This window comes from Balearica regulorum, chromosome 14 (genome assembly GCF_011004875.1).
Source record: "Balearica regulorum gibbericeps isolate bBalReg1 chromosome 14, bBalReg1.pri, whole genome shotgun sequence".
Taxonomy (NCBI): Eukaryota; Metazoa; Chordata; class Aves; order Gruiformes; family Gruidae; genus Balearica; species Balearica regulorum.
Genome location: NC_046197.1, coordinates 14,211,056 through 14,230,417, shown reverse-complemented (window position 1 = coordinate 14,230,417; position 19,362 = coordinate 14,211,056). Strand labels below are relative to the sequence as shown.

The 19,362-nt window shown below is 44.6% G+C and overlaps 1 protein-coding gene and 1 long non-coding RNA gene across 4 annotated transcripts in view; one reads left to right on the top strand and one right to left on the bottom strand.

The window, feature by feature from the left end:
• GRIA1 (glutamate ionotropic receptor AMPA type subunit 1) overlaps positions 1-19,362 on the top strand; it is a 125,581-nt gene that overhangs the window by 18,365 nt on the left and 87,854 nt on the right. The gene's annotated exons all lie outside the window — the stretch shown is intronic.
• LOC142603868 (uncharacterized) lies at positions 3,022-18,569 on the bottom strand. The gene is made up of 3 exons (XR_012837763.1): positions 18,411-18,569; positions 5,172-5,738; positions 3,022-4,764 (listed from the first exon to the last, which is right to left on the bottom strand). It is a non-coding gene; the product is annotated as an uncharacterized LOC142603868 (long non-coding RNA).

Here is a 19,362-nt window from a genome sequence, read left to right as displayed (position 1 = left end):
CCCAAAGTGTTTAACTGGTTGTGACCAGAAACCTACTAGGCCTTTGATGAGTCTGTCCAGTCCCTGGGAGGACCATGAACCATCCTTAACCTAGATAGAGTTAAGGAGATCTCTTCATGCCCATGTTAAAGCAACTAAAAATCAATTCCTTTGGGCTTGCTTCTTCCAGGTCAAGACCTTCCATAACCAAAACACTAGATGCAGCTCAATACAAGTTTCCCAGCAGAGCCAGGGTAGATACGGTGGAGACATTGTAAATGAGGAGAAATGTATATTCTGGTTTGTTTTCTGTGCTGTGATTTAGTAGCAGTGATCATGACAACACCTGGAGTTTTCCAATCTGAGCTTGGCAGAGAAAAGGAGAAAATGTCCAACTACTGCAAGAATTATAATTATTGTTAGTTATTTCTGTGGTGCTATCAAAATATGAAGTGAATTCTAGGAGGGCTGTAAATAAATGCTTTCTCCCAGGATGTCCCCAGGTTGGATCCTGGCATGCTGGCTCTATGCTGCATGCTTCCCTGAGTGTGACTCCCTTCTGAGCTGCAATCAATAGCGAAAATAACCGTGGGGACAGATAGATACATCGAAATGTCAATATGCCTGATAGGATATCCTCATAGTCTCTATACGGGAAACTGCCTGTTAAAGTTTTTATTTTTTTTTCTCTTTACATGAGAAGTAGCTGTGTAGCAGGGGGGGCATTAGCCTTGTTTAAATGCCCAAAATATTTATTGAGGACATGCTTCCTCTATATTCTCTCATGATAGGATGCCCCAAATCCAGTGACACTAATTAGCTACTTAAACTTTTCCTTTTTTTTGTCATCCCCCCCCTGCCCCCCCAGCTATGGCCAAATCTCTCTGGATTTAGCAGCACAGCAAAGATTTAACAGAAAATTTAAATGGGAAAAGCATACGAGAGGACAAATTGTAGGATAAGATTCTGTGCCTGTTAACTGATGGCATTTATAAATTATAGCTGAGAGATGTCATATCAGTGGAAATGGAAAACAGCTTAGTAGATTATAAAAATACCTGCTATAAACCATTTTAATGCCTAATTTTTTTAAATCTCTTATGGTAGGTGTCATAAAAATGAATTCTAGCAGAAAGGATAAAAATTTTCCCTCGGTAAACTGGCTAGCTGGTGATTAGAGGCTGTCAGGGAGAACAAACTCTTGATTAGGCTGAGGTGCTGAAGTTTGGCTGAAGACAGCAGTTTCCCATTTCTAGGGATGTGAGTTTGCTTGCAGGCAAAGCAAATCCAAACCTGCAGGGCAAATATCACCGCAGCAAAATGTCCTCCCATCCCAGTGCAGCTCTTCTTGGCCAGGAGAGGAAGGCTGAGGGGCAAGCGGTGGGGGACAGAGCTGTGGGGCAGGACTACATCAGGGGCTGTTTTAGAGCAGGACATGAAGGGAAATCGCAGAGGGACAGCAGCCCAGGAGGGAAGAGCAGGGATTGCTGGAAACTGCAGCTGTGGATTTGAGATAGGACGGTGCAAAAAGATAGTTGTGGGATGTCTTGGAAGGAGTCATGAAATGGATGGACAGCAAGATGCATTCTGGTGTCTACTAGGCTGCAGTGGCTTTGGTTCCACCACTTTCTCGAGTATCAAGTATATTTAAAATGAAGCTTGTAAGAAGAGAGTGAGAGAACTGCAGCTCTAGGCTTCCCTGTGAAACAGGTATTTTAGTTGCCTGGTGGCCAGCATTTGCTGGTACGTGCCATTTCAGAGAGGTTGCTACTCTGGGTTTCCCTGCTCACTTCACTGTGGCCCCTGGGCGCCTTCTGTCCTCTCCTGTGCTTCATTTTGAAAAGCACAGCCAACGCTCAATTCTGGGTTAAGATATTTAAGGATGCAACGTTTTGCAGTACATTTCTAAGCTGCTTGCGTAGGAAAGGGTAAATGACCTACCTCTCCCTGTCCTTTCACAGTCTAGTTCCTGGGATGCATTCAAAGGCACCTATTCTCTCGCTACCTTTGAAGGCTTTGTGTCAGCTGTCCCCACAGATCCTTGTGCCGTAGGCCTCTTTTGTGTCCTGCCCATATTATTTTTTTTCCTGAAGAAGAAATCTGCATGTGGGATAGAAATGGTATTAACTCTCCCAACGTGAGCTTGCAGAACTACGTTTGCAGTGTGTCACTGGGGCTGTGTCAGGCCATTTCCACAGGGAGGCAAGATTTAATGTATGGACTCCAGCTGAGCACCTTATAGCACCAGTGCAGGAAAGGCAATTTACCGAATTAAATTGCACAATATAGGATGTCGAGCAGCCTACTTCTAGGTCCTGTTCTCTGCAAGGGACTTCATCGTGACATGAGCTAAAGGAATGAGTAACAGCCTTCAAATTGAAAGCTTATGAAAAAAATTTCACGCAGAATAATCCAAGGGCAACCTGCACCCAAGTTCCCCAAGCTCCAGTTGAGTTGGGAGTGTGTTTTCAGTCACAGAGAGATGAGCTGTCTTGCCTCTAGGCCTTTTCTGTTCTCTTGTATAAATCAACCAAGGGCTGACTATAAAAGGAATTGGAGAAAAAAATGGGATTTATCTGTCGCCTTTCCTTCCTTTCCCATCACCTTTTTCCTGTAGATGGCACAAGTCTTTTCCTTGAGTCTGTCCACCTTGCACCAAAAGTACCCAGAGGGGAAGAGATCTTAAGGACACTTGATTCACATATAGTTTTTGTGGGGAAAATCAAAAGGAAGAAAAGGTGGGAGAGGTCTTCTGATTACAAAGCTTTTCTTATTTAAAACTGGGGGTATTATTCAGAGACAGTACTGGAGTAGTGACTTTAATGATTTTATAGTACCACAGTATTTGGGGGTTTTGCTAGCAACCTGTTTTCTGTAGTCAGGTTATGCTCTGGGAGACCATTTTCATTTTCACAGAGACTTTCCAGCCCAACTATCTTGGAGGCATGAGTAGACTGTACCCTAAACATTTACAAACCAGACAGCAAATAAGTAGATTATGCAATTTATTAGCACCGTTAAGCCCAACAGATGTTTATTAAAAATCAGAGCCACTGCTTTTGTCAGGTAGCATTGCTGTGCCTGTGTAATACCCCAGCAGAGCAGCTCAGAGCGGAGGAGAAGCAGCTGCTGATAAGGTTTTCAGAGCCCGCGTTGGCTTGTCATCACCTGGTAATAGCAATAAACACCCACTGCCTCTTTACTTCCAAACTAGTACACGCGATACCCACTACTGCACAGATTCTCTGCTTACTGCCACATTTTTGTCAGTGGAAGTATGCACAGTGGATTGCAAAGTAATTCTTTGCATATATCCACAGTTGCCTACCAAGCCAAATGAGAATCCCTTTACTACCTGCTTATAGGGAAGAGTTCCAAAATGATCCTCTAGGCTGTACATTTTGGAGAACTGGAAAAAGAAAACAAAGCTATATTGTCTGGAGTTTGGGTAGGAGTTTTTTTTGTTGGGTTTTTGTTTGCTGAGCTCCCATTGGATGCAATATTCCTTTACATTGATGAATCTACTCCTTTGTCATAATCAAACACAAGGATTATTGCTGTTATTAATCAAGTTTGTCTTACCTGTTATAAACCTCTGAAGCAAAACTGGGGAAAATTAGATGGTGAAACTACATGGTGGGTGGCAGAGAAACTAATTCCCTTTTTCGGACCTTTCATTTGAAAAACTGTCTTAGAAAAGCCCTCCCATAGAACAGTTCTATCATGTGAAATTCCCAAAGGATCTGACAAGTCAAATGAACATGCCATATGCTAATTAGGTGGCAGCTGGCTGATTGCATTTCTTGCTGGTAGGAGAAACCTTTTTGGGGAAAATGGAAAAATGTGGATTTTGCAGGTGTGAGTGCAAATGTCCATCCATCTCTCCCAACCAAACTAGAACAGAACCAAACCACTGATAGTTACTTTTGCTGAAGATCTTTCAAAGGCATCATTGCACCATGCCCTGGGGGAAGAGCTTGCCTTGAGTTCACCTGTGTGAGCAGGAAAGCTGAAAGGAAAGTTATCAGCAATAGGGATGCTAATATGTACTGAGGTCTCAGCAGATGAGTTACGTGCAGAGTATAATCAGTGGAGGGAAAGCCCTGAGGAGTTTGTATAATGCCAATCAGTTGTGAGTCCTGGCCTTCATCCTACTTCAGCCCTGGGACAGCTAGTGTATCTTTAATTTGAGCTACAGCTCCATCGTTATCATTACCACCAACCTTAAAGCCACTGTACGTTTGGGTCCTCATGTACATTCTTTTCTTGCCTGTGCACTATTCTAACATGGGATTTGGCTGTTTCTGCAGAAATCACTTTGTAGGTTGGGCTGGGCTCCTGTGCAGACATGTCTGCTGTCATGACTACACTAGCACACAGAGAGCCCAGACTCTGGGGTTCAGCAGTCTCAATGGAACATACTTGGTTATTGGTGGAATGTGTACTCGTACCAGAGATGTTCAAGCTCTGTTAATGTCCCTAAACCCTGAGCAGTACCATGTGCTGCCATTCAACTCCTGAGCATCCTTTTGCATGTGCTGGTGCAGTTCAGTGTGATTTTTTGCAGTACTGACTCCAAAGGAAGGATAAAAGCAGGTAATAGTAATAATAATAAAAAAATCTCCTTGCTGAGACTTCCAGTGTAGTGGCCTCCAGTTTGATTTATGCTTTAGTGGTCATTTTTTTACATATTCCATGGACAGTCCTCTGTCTGTCTGCCTCTTAGAGACATGTTCTCCATCAGTGCTCCAGCAGAAATGATATCTGCTGGAGTGTGCAGGCAGCCTAAAAAAGAAAAAAAAAAAAGAAGAGCTCTCAGAAGCATGATCCACATCCTATTCCTCCCTCTCCCCACACAGTTATCACTGTATCTTCTCCCAGTGGAGCAATGCTGAAGCCTGAGATATGCTTTAAATGTCAGTCATTTAACTACTAGTTATTTTAGCAAATAAGAGTGGGACTGTCTCCCTGGGGGTGACTGAAAATTGTTAAAGGAGGGGGAAAAAGACAAGAAAGAAAAGAAAAGGAGAAGAGAGAGAAAAGAACAGAAAGGACAGAGGGAAGCACCAGGCAGAAAGACTCGTGGTGCCAGGATCTGAGAGATGGAGTCAGAGGAAAGCATCCCAGTAACATGAATAGGCTGTTTCCTACTGAGGGGTTCAGGGGACAATAACGAGCCCGTTGTGATGTACCTAAACTACCCCAGTCTCATCCTCAAGGCTGTGTTCTGACTTGGGTCTCCGATTCTGCTGCTGGTGTCGGCAGCAGCTCTGCCACTGTCTGCACTTTGCTGGTCCAGTGCCAGCCTGTTGGTTTGGGAGGAGGCAGCAGGGGTAAAGGGAACCATTCTTATATATGGAGGGATGCTCCTGTGTTTGGGAGATGGCAAAAGAGCTGCTAATTAATACTACAAGAAGGATGGGAATCCTCTTTCCTTTTGACTTGTATCTTGTTCCACATCCCCTTCTCCTTTCATGTTGTTCCCGAGTCCAATTAACCCTTGGTGGAACAGAAATGGAGCTGATATCTACTTATTGCCTGGAACAATTGTGAGGTTTTCTCTTGGAGAATCACTTCAGCTCCATGTGTTGGCAATGCAAGTTTTCTCTACATGTAGATAACATGCAGGGTATATTAATATGCTGTCATCTGGTTGTTCTTGTGTTTGTTACGTTCCCTGAGGCTCTGGTTCTTCTGGCATGGAGGTCTGTATGAGTTTTAAATCTGGAGTCTGTCCATGCACGACTTTGAAATTCATTCTGGAGAACATTTGAGGAAGGAAAAAGCAATTCTTGAGTCAGGAGAGCAGTATTGGTGCTGGCAGAGAACCCCACAGAGCAGAGAATCTCTCCCAGAAAGCCTTGTTCTCATTCAGAATTAATCAGAATAGTCCTTTGAAAGTGTGTATCGAATGTGGATATCCTCAGTTACATCAGCTAATAGTCAGACCCAGAGCTTTTAATGGCATTACTCCAAGTGATCAAGAACAGAATTGCCTCCCTGCCTAAGGATCCCAAACCTGACCACAGGTGATCATCAGGAATACTGTATTTTTCTGAGGATAAACATGGAAAACCCACTGGGAAAAACCCCCACTAAACCCCAAATAACAAAACCCAACACCACAACCAAAAAAAAAAGCACCAAACAACCAACACAACACACCAAAAACAACCCCCCTCCCCTCCATGGCACTGGAAAATAATAACTAGATTATCTTTAAGATGTCTCTAGTTATATTTTAAAAGGCTCACCAAAATCATAACTATATAGAATATACAGCACATGTCTGCATTTTATGTGAAAAGTCTATTTACAATGATAAACTGTCTCCTTTTAACATTGCATCTGCCTGTCATTCTTAGCATGGATGAGGGAGGGCAGTAAAAGTGAATTTCTGCTAGGAGTCCATGTAATATCCATTAGAAAAAAAAATGCCTGACAATTAAGTATAGCAGCCCCTCAAGAACTTAATCATCATTTAAACTAAGTAGAAAAGGAGGAAACCAAACATTTCATAAAAGCTGAAGGCTTTTTTTAAGAAATAAGCCAAAGCAGACTCACTGCTTTGTCTGGTTCGAGGCTGTGCTATGTAGATGAGAGCAAACTAGTGCAACAATCAGACAAGAAGATATTTCACATCCTCGTCCATCAGGGTTTTGGCTTACAGTATGCTGCTCTAATATCTTTTAGAAATAAATTATTTTCTCCTGGAAATAATGAAAGGCCAATTTACAAGCTGCTGTAGAATATCAGATTTAAAAGGAGGCTCAAGTTTGCTCTAAGATTTGCACCTTATTTTTAATACTGCATTTGTATGCATAAGAAATTATTAAATGCAGCTGGTAATGAATTAACCCTTCTTCATGTGATTTCATCCATCAGGTTTGAGGATGCAGAGCATATTGTAGAGAAATACCTGAAAATCCCATGCTGTGTAATACAAATGGCAAGTGATAAAAGTCCTTTTTTGGTAGTTTTACTAGCTGTTAGCTATAGAGGAGGCACCTCTTTTGAACGTAACATAGGAACGCAAAACCCATTACACTGGGCCCAACCAAAGATCAAACTACCCGGTGTGCTGTCTCTGATAATTGGCAATAGCAGATACTTAAGCGAAGAGTATAAAAGATACCGCCTTCTGGTTTGATGCTACCAATAATGTAAAGTTTACTCTGTTAGAGTTTGCATCCAGAGTGTCTTGCTGAATAGCTGGCAGTGCAGCGATATTTGTAATCTCAAAGTTCATTTATACTGAGGCTCATCTGCCACAGAGTTCCAGGACTTACTGCTGTGCCACTTGGGAAAGTGCCTCTTTTGTTTTAAACCCACTGCCTGATCACTTCTGTGTGTTCCTCTATATCTTGGCTTATGAGAAATGAGGAGCATGGATTATTATTATTATTATTATTAGGCTTTCCAAACCATTGCTGATTGTATGGGTCTCTATCAACCCCCTGGCAGTAATGTTTTTTTTTTAGGCTGCACAGTCCTGGTGTCCTTAGTGTCCATATGCCTCAAGTCAAGACCCTGAACATTGTTTTAACCTTTTTGATGCCTTTTTGTATTCTACAGTATCCATTGGGAAATGGGCAGGGGTTTTATCGGCTCTTTTGCCCTTTCATGGGATGGAAACTCTGTTCTTACACCTTGCGGGGCTTGCTGTGTGCCACAAGTTCCTTGTGGTCCTAATCTTGATTAGTGCACAATTTGTAGCTCCAGGATCTGATCAAATGGATATGTAAATGGAGGCAGATGCCTCTTGTGGCACCTGTAATGGACTGTTTCAGCCATTAGATCTGGAGAAATCATTTTTCCAAGGCCTCCTTCTCTCCAGGGGGAGAACTGTTGCATTATTCATGGCCGCTATTTTGACTATAAACTCTTGTCTCATGATTACAGCCTGTCACAATTTCCCCCCTCAGCTCCCTCCTCCAATTCTCTTGCACTTTCATGTTTCTTGTTCCTTTGCAAAGTTAAAGGTGTGTCTCTTTGAAGTCCTCAGGAAGGAAGTATTCCGTCATGACAAGAACACGGAGCACCACCAGACTCTCAGTGTGTCTGATGAACCAGGCAGTACTCCCCTTTCTGCACATGCATTTTGTCCCATCAGCAAAGGAGCTGATTTTACTTGCATGTTAAAAGAAAAGTACATCCACCCATCTCCCCTTACTGACAGCCAAAGGGAGCTATTTGGTAGCTAGTTTGAGTATCTTGTATCGTAATAGTCTACTACTTCAAATTTTATGCCATAGTGGAGTAATTCAGATAGCCCGGACCAACTTCATCCTGGATGTAACAAGAATAAGAACTTTATAAGTCTCCTTGGATTGCCTTAGCCCCTTGCTTTGTATCTTAGTAAGTAATTGTTTTAGAAAATAGTAGGAATGGCAAAATATGCCTCTAATGGGAGAGCATTATATTTTTCATGTCTTTGTTATGTATAACTTCCATGTGTATTTAAATGAGTAGCATCAGCATAGAGCCAAAAGGTATTATGCAGAAAAATAGGTGTTTGGGGAGTATCTGAGGAATAAAAATAAGAATCATTTGGAAGATCTGACGTTGCAAATATTTAAGCTCAAAACTGTTTTCATAACCTTGCTCAAGCCATTTCTGTACCAGGGGCTCTGGGATGTTAGGTACAAGACCATCTTTTCTCTGTGGCAGCATCCCAAGCCACCCTTCCAATCTTTTCTCAGCTCTGTCCCTACTTTAACAATGAGACAAATGCAGACATTAAAATAGAAAGCAATATTGTAGGAATGAGAACGGATCGAGAAGTAATTTTCCATTTCTATAATGATTTTTATTCTGACATTTCCAGAAACATATGGCCCCATGTTCTGCGAGCAGTTTGTTAGGATGTGGTGTCCCTCTGCCTTGCTTCCCAGAACGAGCAGTCCCCCACACACATGCTCACACCGACGTGCAACGACAGCCAGCGTTGCACTTCAGTCTGCCGGCAGCAGGAAGGCAGGATCTCTGCATCCCATCCTCTCTGGGTCCCTCTGAAGTTCAGTCCCTGTTGCTTCAGGAACAGGAGCTTATGGAGACCACCTCTGTGTGTGGCTTAAACTATCTGCTTTAGACAAGGCAGATGAAGTAGAAAACCAGCCAGCAGCCCCAAGTTAATGCCTTTGAACACCCTGAGTTCAAGCCAGAGCTCAGGCACCCAAAAAACTCTTTCTCCAGTGTTGTGGGCAGCTCTGCAGCCTGCACAGGGTTATGAGCTGCCACCACTGCAGCTGCTAGCAGGCTGGGAATTTGAAGAGATTTCAGTGAAAACCTTTTTCCATTTTCCCTCATTTGCAATGTCACATAGGACTGCATAGCTGAAAGGATGGTCGGGGCAGGGGTTTATAAGCATTTCATTGGTCTGAGCAGGCAGAACTGCAGATTCCATGTGCCACTGGTGGCAGAGAGGGCGAAAAGCAGCAGCAGATCCTGTAACAGGAGCCCTGTTGCTAAGGAGAGCCCCGTGCAAGACAGGAGAGAGAAGTCTCCAAAATGCACACAGATATCCAGGGTTTCCCCGTGAATGGCTCTATCTGCACAGAACTTCTATGCCCAGCCAATACAGACAAAGGGGATTGCAGCAGAAATTTGGGTAGCTTCTTGGGTCCGAGTACCTACATCATCTGGGTTTTGTGTGGCTCTTCTGGATTGCATGTCAGCATTTTTAGTCTAAAGGCTTTGATGTGTATATGAAAATACATCGATGAAAAGCCTGAGAAGAATCCAACCTGCTTTAATATTGATTGTCCCAAGGACCCTCTCCTACAGCAACAACCACCTCCCTTGTATTCCTTTTCCTGTTCAAGCTTCTTTTTTATTCCAGGAAAAGGTAGTGTGGGTGTGGGAGTCAGAGCTGAAGGAGGATCATGCAAAACTGAGGGAATTGGAGGGCAGGTGATGGCAAGGAAGAAACATCACCTGCATGTGTCACCAGTGGCATCAGGGCTGGGGTGTCTCCATCAGAGCAGAGGGTGCTATGGACCAACCTCTGCTGCGGTACAGCAGACGCAGGGATGCCTGCGGGCACCACGATGCTGTGTTGGCAGGGGCTGCGTCTGAAACCAAAGAGTTATTTTCAGTCTGCAGTAGATGGGGCTGTAACTACCAAACAGACGGCTCCTGACCTCCCAGCAGGTATCCCAGGAGAGAGCAGTTTGCAAGCACAGCAGCTACCTGAGGCTGCCATTTGCTGTGACACCGTTTCCTCGAAATCCCCCCTCCCCAGCCCCGGCAGCAGCACTTCCAGGAACGATCTCTCCATCTCCTGCACGCAGAACCAGAAAGCCCATTTTGTTTGTGGATCCCTGAAGATTGGACGGGAGCATCTGACCTCACTACACAGCTCTGCTAATGAAGCTGCTGAGAGTAATTAAACTAGAGCAATATCTGTTGTGATATTTAGAAAAAGACATGCCGGGCATAATTATGCCACTCAACTCGCTCTCTCTGTCTCTCCTCCCACACACTGACCTGTGCAGAGCACCATCGGTAGGGTAATAACAGCTTTGTGGTTGTACCTCTCATCCTGAAGAGGACCTGTGCAAAGGTTCAATCTCACTGTGCAACAGTGAGACCACGGACACCAAGATGAGCTCTGAAATTCAGTCTCGGTGCCAGGGCGATCTGAGGGTGGCTGTTTCTGCCTACCAGCACCAGGGAAGCGATGGTGGGCTTCAGAAAGTGCTTTCATGCACATATGTCTGTGCCCCTGGCTTTATCCATGATGAAAGGTGCACAAGTGAAGAGCCTAGGAGCAAACTGCCCTGGTGCATGAAGAGCAGCAGTAACTCAAAGACACGTTTCATTGGGTGGATGTGGCTCTGCCCCACTGAGCCAACACACTGTAAAATGCCACAATGAGGACACGGCACTGGGACTGAGCTGAAATGGCTTGTCAGCGTCTCCATCAAAGGCATTCCTCTACCACCCCGCTGCCAACAGTGCTCCATTGCTTATCATCTGGTGTATCCTGCCATTATCTCCATTATAAAATCATGGAAGGTGTTATGCGACATAAAATCGTCTTGGGTGAGTTTTGATCTCATTTACACCTCTGTGAATCAGAAGTGGCTTTTTTTGTTGTAATTTTTGCTGCCAGTTTTGCAAAAGGAGAGATGACTTGGAGTTCCACTGAGTTGTCAGGAGAAAAGCAGGAGTTTTGTGTTAGAGTAGGAGAAAAAAAAAAGGACTGAAAAGAATGAAAAATTATGTATAAACGGGGCACTTCTCTTCCCCATGAAGACTCCTGGTTGGCATCCCATCCTTTAAAAGTGGTCTCTTGCATTCCTGGCTCCATGTTCTGGTTCAGGTCAGTAACAAATAGCACCAGATGCATTAAGTTTCAGTCACAGAAAGGAAGGTGCTGATTTCTCTTTTCTCCCTGACTTCCTTCAGAAACCATTTTTATTTCTTCAGAGTCTTGAGAATGGAACATTGTAAGGAATTTTTTTCTCTTATTTTGTTTTCTGAATATTTTAATCCAAGTAATGCTTGAGTACTTAAGAAAAAAAAAAAGCAAATGAAAAAAGACTGAAATTATAGAAAGATTTTTTTCCTCTTCCCCCCCCCCCTCCAATTCCATAGCGACGATACAGAGATCCCCTCAAATGTATGGTTGATGGTTCTCAGAGAACAGACGAAGAGATTTTCTTTGGATACTGATGTCCATTTATAGCACGTAATAGAATCTGGTAGGAGAACCCAGGCCCACTAATTAAGGAAATCCTGCATGTCAGGCCGATATATCATGGTATTTAGCATGGTTCAGCAACAGTGTTTTGTGTCTGACTCTGGGCACTGGACTTCAGCAAAGACAGGGACTGCTTGGAGAAAGTCCTGGAGGGATCCGGGGGTGTCCCAAGCCCTAGAACACATGGCAGAGAAGAGAAAGGGAATGAACTGGGGTTTATTTTGGAGAATGGAAATATAGTTTTCAAATCTTCAGGTGCAGCCTGCAGAGGGAAAATGAGTAAGTTCTGTCTATCCACTGCAGTTTCACAGATGGTGGGAGTTGGAGGCTGGACATTGGGAGGTCTGTCTGATAGCTTGGTTTGGAGATGGACTGAAAAAGGTAGTGGCAAATGGAGAGCTTGTGGAACAGGCTGGAGGGATGTCTGCTAGCGATGCTTTGGGTAGAGGTGAGCCAGGTCCGTGGATGGCTGGTACAACCGAGGCCCCTCCTGGCCCAAATCTCTATGTTTTTGTGAAAAGGTAGGAGGGCTGTTTCATGCCACACCAGCAGAAATCTTGCTCGGGGAGGAAAGGGACTGGACTTGGCAGCTGCAGGGATCGTTAAGGTCTGCTTTACCAATGCGTTCTTCCAGGCAAAGTGATTTCCTTCATGGGGCCATATTACAGCTCAGTGATTACATAAATAACCATGTTTTCTTTTCAAGACAGCAAGTAATGGCCCCTGGAGGTGTTGTGCAGCTGTATAACCTCTACAAGCTCTTGTAGTCCTTCAGAGACTCTTGATTTTTTTTCCCCACTGCCCCCCTGACTCACTTCTTTTTAATGATATTTACAGCATTTAATAACTAACTCCAAATTGCCTTGATAAACCACTGTGTTCCTGCATGTGGCTAAATTGTCTCTCTTTGTTAGTCTGTGTGGATTATCCTCTTTCCAGAACCAGTGGAGAGAGTGTGCTTCAGTGCACAATATGTCCCATCTTTTGAAATTCATGAAGGGTTTTTCTTTACCTGCTGGGTTTCATTTCTCTAGGCCAGGTGCTGTCAAAAACTGAAATCTGCTGGCCCTTACATCCTCTCTGTGAAAAAAAAATAAAAAAAAAATTGGAGAGAATTCACCCAGCAGGTGTAGGCAACACATGGATCTCAACCTTTACACCTCGCTGTGCATCCTGATGTGCATGTGGTTAACTCTCAACAGCCAAACAGGCTGACCTTACAACGCAGGCAGGGGTGAGATGCTGAAAACCAACAGCAGCTTTCTGCTGAACCAGGACTCAGGCGGTAGGATGAGTTCATAGGATAGATATGGTTGAGGAGGAGCCTTTTGTATCTACTGCAACTGTTCTCTATTCTGCCTGACATTGCTGCCTGAAAGCATTCAGTTAATAACTATCAGGTTCCTGAAACTGTAAGCTTGTTTTACAAGTCATGCATTTTTAGTACTATATTGAATTTGAGGCTTCTTTTTATTAATCTTCCCTTTTTTAGCACTGAAAACTCTTATTTTTAGATTTCCCTCCCTGCCCTGAAGCTGAAGGTCCGTACCTTACTGAAAAAGAGAAAAAAAAGATAATGGGACTCAGAATCAAATGACTCCAGGAGCTGGGACTTTAAAGACCTCACTCACCCTTGCAAGCCCTGTGCTGAGACCACAAGAGTCAGTAGGACTGATTCAGTGATGAGACCCTGTGTGTTAATTTTCAGTGAGAAAAATCCCTGGGTGACATTGCAGGTGGTTTATGTAAAGCTCTTTGTCTTAGTTCTTACTGCTGTGAATTTGGGCCAACACTTATAGCAGAGATGGAAGGGCTAAATCATTGAGGACGTTCTCTTTCCGTGGTAATGATTTTATGGCCATCACAACGTCTGCTGCAGTTGCTGTAACACCACTTCAGGCATAAATCCCACTTACAGGGAAGCTGACGGATGCTGAATCACGCAAATGAAATAGCAGCTAGTGAGATCCCAAACACAACAATTTGGGGACCTCAATCTTGAAGGGAGCTGCAAAATTACTGTACTCACACAGACAGTGGATGCAGTGTCCCATCGAGTTCAGTCTGAATCTCTCTCTCTTGCTGCCAAGTCATTCTCCCTTTAATTAATATTTCATCCTGTTGATGCAACGTGTCCACTTATTTTCCCAGTTGTTTGCAGTGCGGATTTCCCAAATTGTTTCCTCAGGGCACTTGCAAAATCAAGATCTCACATCTGAGGAGTTCCTTGCAGCTCAATTATTGAAATTTCTTGGTGAAAAATGTATGCACTTTTAATTAAAAAAAAAAATTACTTAGCAAAAACAGCCTGGAGGTAGGTTGAAAGTAAGAGGAATATTTTGTTAAAAAATGAAGGGAAAAAAGCCCCAAACCTCAAGTGGATTAGCAGTTACAGCACTATATGTCCAGAAAATATTTGAAACCTTTCCCCAGTGATGGATAATGGGGAAGAGCCTGGGATTGAGCTGTGTCACCTTATAAAAATGACAGAAACTGAAACCACAGGAGATGTTAGTTGCTGGAGGATCTTCCCTAATTGAGCTGCAACAGAGAGCATGGCATCCTTCTCACCCTGGGGCAGGCTGAATTTGAGAAGGGATTTCCATTATTCCTTGGGCAGGCCAGCAGAAAGCCGTGGTATTGCCTCTGTTTGCTTCATATTAAGCTGGAGCATGGACCTATTTTTGTTCAGATCCTGCAGTTTACAGGAAATTAATCCTGAGCTGAAGTGAGGAACTCTGATAGTGCCCAGACGGTCTTGTTTCTGTTTTCCTCCGAACTGGTGCAAGACCAGAGCTTTGTCCCAGGTTAATCTATAGCCCGAAAAAGGCAAGTCTGCATATCTGTGCTTTGTAAAGTCCCAGTGAGGAATTCTTCATACTTGATGTCTGGAAAGAGGTGAGTAAATACACCGATACCTGTGCAAGAAACCCAACATGAATGCAACATGATGCACTTTGGGGGTTGCTTACACAAAGCTTTGGCAGAAGGGATCTACGTGGAAGTGCTGGTGTGGAAATTTGGGACAGTTACAGACTGTGCCTTGCTTGTACTGAGCCCACTCTGCTCCCCTGCTGTGGTGGGCCCCCTGCCACCAGGCAGTCCTGTTGAGCAAGGGCCATTTTGGAGGGTCTCTGTGCCACCAGCAATGATTTGAGTGCTTTTTCTTTGGTGGTGTGCTGATTTAAAAGCTCTAGGTGCAACCACAGGAGCAGGCTGTAGAGGTGTGTGTTGTGTTGAGGTGTGATGTGTCCCTAACCTGGCTCTGCATTCACAGGGATGGCTAGAGGCTGCCTGTAGCGTGGTGGGACATGGCAACCCAGCCGTGAGTGCAGGCTGGGTTGGGATCCCATCCCTGGGGCATAAGTGGACAGCAGGACCCTCTTGGGGACCCCCCATGAGCAGAACTACTGTGGGATTTGATGCCAGCAGACACTACGAAACATGGCTCTACCCATTCCCCTGGCCCTGTGCAGAGCTACTCTGTTTTCAGTTATGCTTCGCTGAGGTATGGCAGCTTCCTGGCCAAGTCAGATACACACTGGTGACTAAGCATGAGGCAGGTGCATGGCTGTCCTTTTTGCACAAACCAGATTGCTTCACAGTTCACACAACAGGCTGGTGGTGCCTCCTACCCTCTCAGCTGTCATGCAAGAGGCTAACAGGGCCCAGCAACCCAGCTTGTGACCTCATTTCTGTCCTTACTACCACCTTTTTCCTGAATGAGTCTGTTGGCCTCGGTAGGGTTATTGGTGGGACCAAATTTACACAGCAGAATTAGGGCTAGCAGGAGGTGAACCTCTGTTGTTCATGTGAATCAATGAGGATTTTTCCTACCATGTTGTATTTTTGTACCGATGGGGATGGAGGGAAGTCCTGAGGAAACTGTGGCACTGCTAATTGTAATACTGGTGTCAGCTAGGAGCTCAGCCAAGATCACCACTTTATTCTACAGGGCCTTTTGGCAGGTAGGACAGGTGTGAGCAACCAACCTATGACCAAGTAGCTCTGGACATGAGACAGCAACTATTGTCAGGGACATCAAGTGACACCGTGCACTCAACTGGGCATAGCGTGGAGGAAATGTAATCCTGCCCTAGGAGCAGGTGCTGTGCAAAGTACTGCGTTGTGGGCCTCTCTGAGGCAAGGAATTCTGGTTTGGGCAGGGGCTTCCTGGGTAGGGAACATTTTGCTAATGTTTACTTTGAGTTTCTAAGAAGCTGGAAAAGGAGGTAATGAAGATAGTAAAAGAGAGGAATAGAGGCTGTTGAGAGCTGATAAATAAGCCATGAGGAGCAGGGGTCTCCTTCCGCATGGCTATTGACCGTGGAGTTACTCCAGGGGTTTCTGCACTTGGCTAAAGAGTCTTCTGAGTAGCATGAATACTCTCCAGCGCCTGTGAGTGTTGGGAAAGACAAAAAGCTCACTGAATGTGAACATTAGAGGATGGTCATGTGCTAACACAAAACCTTCCACCAACAGAACAGTGGTAGTTCTCTGTCATACCTCTTCCCTTCCCCACAGACGTATTCAGTCCTGAGGACCACTCAGCCTTTCACTGTTGGTACAGAGGTGGGCACTGTGCAGCTCACTAGTCCTATGCTTTAATTAATGAGAAAACGTATGAGGAGTTATTTCCTTCTGCCACTGGCTGCTTTGAAGCAAGGCTGGTATTTTGAGTATTTTTAGGAGGAAGAGTTTAATATGTTGTAGAAGAAAAGTTCATGACAGGGTAGTGAAGGAACAGCAGAGTAGGTGTTTGAATGTGAGCATGTTCAAAGTGGGAGAGAGGCACAGCATGAACTCCATTCCTCCTCCTGTCCTCCCTGCTGAAGATCAGAGAAAACAAGGGATGAGAAATAGAAAGAAAAGTGATGAGATGGAAAGTGAGGGTGGAGGGGTTGAAGGAGAGCATTGGTTTGTTTATAAAAAGAAATAATATAAGTACATGGCAGACCATGCCCAGAGAAAGGGCAAAAGGAGATGCTGCCCACTGTCCCTGAGTTTCCTCTCATGCCACATCTCCTGACTTTGCAGCGTAAGATGCAGAATTTTGTACACAGAGAAAATTTTGGCTGATCATAGTTTGTAGGGAAGTCCTCATGTTTTCTCTTCTCTGCCAACCTCTCCCTTGAAATGTAAATAAATAGAGTTGGAGACACACATAATGAGGCCCAAGGGTAAGGGACTAAAAATCCAACATCATGTTTTCTTTGGCTGAATTTCTGGGGGGAAAAAAAAAAAGGCTAGATGAGGAACGATATAAAAAGAAATCAGACCTGTAGTTCACCACATAGGAAAGCTCAGAGCTGCTGTAGAGAAGCAGTGGTATGCAAACTAATGAATAAATAAATACAAACAGTAGTGTATGCTTCCGACAAAGATCTCCTTCCACCTCTGTTTTGAAAGCAGATTGCTACCAACACCTGAGCAAAGCCTGCTTTGAAACTTTGTTCTGCAAACAGTAGTGAACTCCATGCTGAGTGGTCAGGAAAATTTTCAGCAGTCATTGCAGAGCCTTTCTGAGCTTCATTTCTTTCCAACTAGCTGCTGACCCAACATTCAGCAGGACAACACAGCAACACTATGGCTAAAAGCCATTGCGTGGTCGCTACAGACCATGCAATTCCCAGAGAGGAAGGCAGAGCAAAAACGCTGTTTTCTAGGGAGAAGATCTCCAAGAAGGCAGCCAGTGGGGTGGTGGTTCTCCTGATGTCCCAATATCTAAAGCAGTACCTCATTTCACATGTTAGGAGCTAAGTGAATGCGTCTCTTTGCAACCGCATGTGCTGGACTGGGGTTGCAATTCTGAGGGTGTATCTGCCGAACAGCACCAGAATGGCTGGAGTCACCAACTGGGAGTTACAACTAACTGCTTGGGAAAAGGATCAAAGTAAAATCTTTTTACATCATGTTTCCTCATGAAGATTGTTCCTCTTACACTTGGTACCACTTCTCTCTAGAGCATCCCTTTTGATGTTGCATACAGCATCATACTCAAAGGAGTGCAGATGGGCTTTTCTGCTAGTCAAGCTTGTCAATGAATAAGGTGTATTTCAAGGGGTATAAAAAAGGCCATCCCCTCCCTTTAAACACCCGTATGCATTTCTGTAGGAACCATTGCTGCTCCCAGGCCTCCTGGGCTGCACAGTCCTGCAGTGACCATCTCAGGTCCCTGCAGATGCCCTAATCAGACAAGCAGAAACCAACAGACATTTGATTTCCATCATTTTGCTGCAGTGCAGTTAGCTCCATGGTGCAGCGCTAGTGCCTGGGAAGCAGACTGGGAACCACTTAGCTACTCCATGGCAAAATCAGCTCCGGTCTGCTCTGCCCTCCTTCTCCCCTTGACACTCCACTCCAAATCACAGGAATCCTGTCTAACTGTACTCGGTTAGAGATGTCTTTTGGGCACTAAGCACCTGACATCAAGGAAAGCATTGTTGCAAATCAGTGTGGTAGTACAGAAGTGGCTGCTTGTTAGGAAGAAATCTGAAGCAATCCATGTTTTTTAAAAGGAAAACCCGCAGAAGCTATTCACACATTTCAGGAAAGGGCACATGTGAATCTGTCATGCTGCTGTCACAGGGGCGGAGGGGCTGTGTACACAGTGTTTGCAAGAGAAACACGCAGTGAAGATCGTGGCTTTGAAGGTGTTACCTGCTGGTCCTCATTTGCTCAGTTTCATCAACAAAATACCTGAGCATCTACTCAACTTCTTTACCTTGGAGACGACAGGGTTATTGCTGTCATCTGCAGCAGCCCTTGTAATGGGAGCAAGGGGTCACCAAGCACGACCTCGGGTGCAGGGGAGTCTCGGGTGCTCCCAAATGCTCAGAGCATGTCCAGGGGTGCCTGGGGCCATCTTGTGCTTCCCTGCACAGGCTCTCCACCCATGGGTACTGCAAAGAAAGAGCAGACAGAAAGCGTTGCACACCCAGCTAGTGACTTCTCAATCTTGACTCATGTTAAATGTTAAGCGTATATTTTGCTGCATTGCTGGACAGGGTTAATATTGTGTCTGGATGTGTGCGTGGGCAGAGGGCTGAATGGCAATGATTTTCTGTGGAGCACTTGGGTAATTGCTCTGCCTTAGTTTCGGCGTTTTTAGAATTGTTTGCAAAGACTTGAAGAGAATAAAAGAAAATCCAGACAGAGGCAGTCACTCAGGAGAGACTGCTGCAGTCAGGAGACTGTGACTGTGGTCCCACAGCCCCACTTTGGATCTCCTCCCTAGCACCGTGGTTCAGCAGCCATGCGCGAGCAAAGCCTACCTCTGCTGCTGTGTGTATTCAATTCACGCGTTTCCAGTTTCACACTAGAAACAGGTAGACGGTCTTCAGAGCAATGAAGTGTGTCTTTGCTGTTTGCATGGGAGTAGAGGACCTAGCTGGATTCTGGGAATGATTTTCACCGCTGAAGCCACATGGGTTGAGTTTGGCCCCAAGACAATTGTAGTTACATCCCTTGGTGCATTGGCCCATTCTGCTCATTTGAAGATCAAGGTTATTAAACAGTCCTGTGCGATGCTGCTGGGGTGACAAGTACGTGAGCAGCAAAACTCACGCTGAATTCAGGGCTGAAGAGAACAGATGTGATTTTTCATATAGCCTTCTGGATCCTTTTAATAGAGCACTATAAAATGAGGTTATTAATTATATCAACAAGGAGAGTAA